This window comes from Lupinus angustifolius, chromosome LG01 (assembly GCF_001865875.1).
Source record: "Lupinus angustifolius cultivar Tanjil chromosome LG01, LupAngTanjil_v1.0, whole genome shotgun sequence".
Classification (NCBI taxonomy): domain Eukaryota; kingdom Viridiplantae; phylum Streptophyta; class Magnoliopsida; order Fabales; family Fabaceae; genus Lupinus; species Lupinus angustifolius.
In genome coordinates, this window is record NC_032009.1 from 7974573 (window position 1) to 7979698 (window position 5126).

Sequence of the window (5126 nt, forward strand, 5' to 3'; positions counted from 1 at the left end):
ATTATACCCTTTGGCCACTAGACATGCCTTATTTCATATAATCAAACCACATTCCTCAATTTTATTTCTAAAGACCCATTTTGTTCGATTATAGGATGATCTTTAGGTTTAGGGACCAATGTCACACATTATTACAGTCAAACTGGTTTAGTTCTTCTTGCATAGTTATTCCCTAATGTTCATCCTCTATGGCCTCATCTATGGTCTTAGGCTCAACTTGAGATATGAAAGCTACAAAATTACAAAGATTGCGCAAAGAATTGTAGGTTACCACTCCCATTGAGATATCACCTATAACCTTGTAGAGCGGAGGGTCTTTCTTAGTCTTCCACACCATTGACATGTCTTGATGATCTGAACTCCTTTCCTGATTATCCTAAACCTCCTTCTCGAATTCCATGACCTTTGTGTATGCGTTCTCCAAGGCACCTGAAACATCATCACACAAGACCTTCCTCTTCTCATTCAGAGAAGACTCATCAAAATGTACATGGATAGACTCTTCAACTCGCATTGTATATTTATTAAAGACACGATATGCTTTACTATGAATAGAGTACCCCAAAACTACTCTCTCATAAGCGTTCGAGTCAAAAATTCCCATAAGTCTTTTGCCATTATTCAATATAAAACATTTACATCCAAAAGCATGTAAGTGTGACATATTAGGTTTTCGGCCTTTCAAAAACTCATATGGCGTTTTTAAGAGTGTAGGCCTAAGAAGTACTTGATTTATTACATAGCAAGCAGTATGTAGTGCATCGACCCAAAAATACTTAGGGACCTTGCTTTCATTTAGCATTGTCCTAGCTAGCTCCTCTAAAACTCGATATTTTCTCTCAATAACTCCATTTTGTTGAGGGGTTCGAGGAGAAGAATACTGATGTAGGATCCCATGCTTCTCTCAAAATTTGACAAATAGGTGGTTCTCAAATTCCCCACCATGATCATTGCGAATATAAACTATCTTGTGATCGAATTTGTTTTGGAGTTGTTTGGCTAGATTTTGAAAAGACTTAAAAGCGTCACTTTTCAGAGCAAGAAACAAAGTCCATGTATATATAGAGAAATCATCAACAATTACCAACGCATAGTAGCTACCACCAAAGCTCATAATTTGTGATGGTCCAAACAAGTCCATATGGAGTAGCTCCAAAGGTCTTGTTGTGGATATCATATTTTTAGATGAAAATGAACTCTTTACTTGTTTACACTTTTGGCAAGTTTCACAAGAGTCTTTTGATTTAAAATCAAGATTTGGTCGTCCTACAACTAAATCATGCGATGATAGCTTAGTTGGATGCTTTAAATGGACATGTGCTACTCGTATGTGCCACAGTTAGATGTCACTCTCTTTAGAGATAAAACATTTTGAAAATAGAATGGTGACATCATCCAAATCAATCATATGTATGTTGTTTAGACCTCCATGATTACCTACATTTCTAGATGCAGCAAGCAAGTTGTTTAGGTTTTTATTGGGTATCAGCAGGTCAGAATACACCTAGAAGGAGGGTTGAACAGGTGTCGTGGATCACTTACTCTGCTTTTCCTATATTTTGCGCAAAACAAAAAAGTTACAAACCAGTTCTGGACTTAATCGATTAAGCTTGATTTTAATTGATTAACCAGTGTTGGACTTAATCGATTATGCTTGTAGATAACCGATTATCCTGATTCTTGCAGATCTTGATTTTATGGTTTCTTGCAAAGAAAGTCACCAATTACCAATCCTTATACACTTAATTGATTACAAAGGTTACAGAATGATGTTAATACATATAATAACATGAAATACAAAATCAATCACTTAACAAGAATATACGGCACAAGAGTAAAGGAGATTGGGTTAAAAAATTGTGTACAATGAAATTTTTATCCTGGTTCATTTGCAATCCATTGAAAACTACATCCAGGCCTCCCCTTTTGATCTCGGGAGATTTTCTTCTTCACTATTGAAAAATGTTTGATAAACACAAACTTCCAATAAACGACAAAACTAAGACACTACTTTCTTGGTCTTCACAAGCTAGATAACATCGGTTTGACCTCTCGATCTCCCCTACTAAGATCACCTATCTTTTCGCGATTAGGTCCCAGCTAGGTATCGCTCGCACCAAGACCTACTAGTCTCCGTGAAAAATAACAAGATCTCTTCTTGAAGTGATGTTACTCACCAAAAGATCACTTTCCTTGTTTGATACAGATTTTGAGTTTTCTTGAGTACTGAATAGTCAGATATAACAATGTAAATTCAACTCTAAAAATATTATGAAAAATACTCCCAAGAACATATTCTATATGAGAAAATCATGCAAAGATTTTCACAAAACAGATTTCACAATTTCCAGAAAACTGATTTTTCTCACTTTCACTTTAAAACAAATCAGGAAACACAAGAATGAATTAATGCATGAAAAGCCCTAGAGATGCATGTAACAACTTGAATGTCTAAGCCCTATTCAATATGCCCTTACTCTCTAAACTTTTCTAATGCAATCTATATGAAAGTGTATATTGAAAGATCTTCTAGTTATGCAAGATTATACAAAATTATGTATGATATGATATTCTGCCACATGGGCCAGAATTCCAGCATTTATACCAAACACATTGATACTGCTATTAATCGATTATTCATCCACTTAATTGATTAACAAACTCTTAAAAGTTGATTTTCTGTTACGTCTTAATCGATTATAAATGTCTTAATCGACTAACACGCCAATAACATGAGATTGCTTAGCTTTTGTAATTCTGATAATCGATTATCACTACAACATATTTTGTATTCAATAGAGGTTTTTTGTGGAGGTTATTCAAATCTCTACAAATAAATCAAACGAGGTAAGCTAAACAACTAACTAAATATATAGTGGAGGTTTTTATTTAATTTATGGAGGTTTTCAACCTCCAGTATATTTTTCAATTTTGATAATAAATAACTAATAGAAATCAAACCCTAAAATGGTCACTACATCAACTCCATCGGATAACCAAATGACCTTCAACAAAGAACATATTTACATTAAAAGAATTAGGAATCCAAACAGTGATTGGGGGTAACATTTCACCCCCAATTGTTGTTATTTAATATTACATGGAAGGTGGCAAAACGACCAAAGAGATGTACCAGAAGAAAACTCCGCCCCGATAACTACGATGATCACACCCAAACCCTATGGGTCTATGATGATGACAACCACGACATAGTGAATCGCCCTATAACCTACGTTCCATGTCTCTACAAGATCTTCGACGAGATTTTGGTTAACGCCACTGATAACAAACAGAGAGGTCCCAATATGAAGTGGTTGAAGGTCTGGATCGAGCCGGTGGAGAATATGATAATTGTATACAACGACAGTGACGGTGTACTAGTGGAGATTCATTAGGAAGAGAGGTTTATGTTCCTAAACTCATCTTCGGTCATTTACTCACAAGTAGTAACTATAACGATAACGAGAAGAAGACAATTGGTGGAAGGAACGGTTACAATGCCAAGCTTACCAATATCTTATCAAGTCAATTTTGTCATTGGAATCGCCGATGGAAAGCGTCAGAAGAAGTACAAGTAGGTAACACCTATAGCTAGATTTCCAATTTTCTGATTTTGTTTTTTGTTCAACTCTCTGGATTCTCATTTTATCTTCTATGGCTAGGTTTTCTCATTTTTTATTTTCAATTTTTCATTTCGAATTATGAAAATATTGATTGATTGTGCTCAAATTTTTACTCAGTTGAGTTAATTTTTATTTTTTAATCATTTTAACTTCTACTGCTAGGGATTCTTGTTTTTAGAATTTCTTTATGGTGTTTTGATTTGTTATCTTAGAATGTGGACTATGCTGCCTGTGTCTGTGCTTATTTTCTGTTTCATCAGTGTGGATTCTCATTTTTTTTGAGATGCTCCAGTATGAAATTTATAATGAATAGTTCATATATTCTCTCTAATTAATCCAACTAGGACAACTGTCACACTCGGACCCCTCAATACCCCAATTTCAACTCTTAACTCAGGTGGTTTTTTTAACTCTTTTTTCATTGCTGGATTTGAAATATATAGTGGAGTTTTTATTCTAAGTAAAGAAAATGGGTTATAATTAAGTTAAGTGCTTAACTAATATTATGTTCTTGCCTTGTTTTGTAGGTTTAGAAGCATCAATTACTGATTGCAAGGATGATTCAGTCACCATAACAGATGCTAAAATAGTTTCAGAATCCGGGGATGAAAATAAGACACAAGTGAGCCCGCAGCAAAAACTGATATTTCTAAATTACATGTTCCCCCCATCCTCTATTTTAAATTATATCTTTAGTGTTTTGATATTTCTGTTGAAATTTTCTTATGTCTCATGTTTTCCTGGACATAATCATCTTTGCCTTCTCCTATAGAGTATAATGATCAAGATTTGTGGAGAAAAAAAACCATATTTTCATGCCGAGGATTATATAAACTCTTCTACTTGATATTTGATAAGCTGATGCGAAAATAATTATACAGCAGAATTATTAATTTTACTAATCAACGTTATCAATTTGATCCCTTGAAGAACTAGGATAGACCTGAACCTTTAGTAGTCTTCATTCTCAATTGATCAGACCAACTCTTTGTTTTATCATAATTATCTACTGCTTCATATTGCTTTTGTTTAGACAAACAGTTCACTATTGAAGTTAATGCTGCTTTACACATCTGAATTGATTGTTATCCAGACACAGTGACCTATAATGATCTATTTATTGGTCTAAATAGATCATAATAATTAATTGTGTCTCATGTTGTTAGTACTCTTGTTCCAGGATGATAAGTGTGAAATTATACTATATTTGCATTGCATTTAACTTGCATTTTAGGACATAATTAGGAGTTTAAGATTGTTTTTAGCTTTTATTTCTTTGTTCGGGTTGAGCGGGTCTTTTTAGCTATGTTGTACAGTTTGGATGGATTAAAGAAAAAACGAGTAGAAATTGGGTGCAAGAAGGTTGAATTTAATATTGAGGCTATGCGAAGAACAATTGAAGGACCAAAAGAAGTCATAGATGTTATATTATATTCCTATTTTTTAGATTTGTTTTGTTGGGCTTAACCCAATGTTTTGTAATTAGGATAAATAAGAGTTCTC

At 33.9% G+C, this 5126-nt stretch overlaps 1 long non-coding RNA gene across 1 annotated transcript; it reads left to right on the forward strand.

Moving 5' to 3' along the window:
- Nucleotides 3929-4488, forward strand: LOC109342271. The gene is made up of 2 exons (XR_002107043.1): nucleotides 3929-4020; nucleotides 4151-4488. It is a non-coding gene; the product is annotated as an uncharacterized LOC109342271 (long non-coding RNA).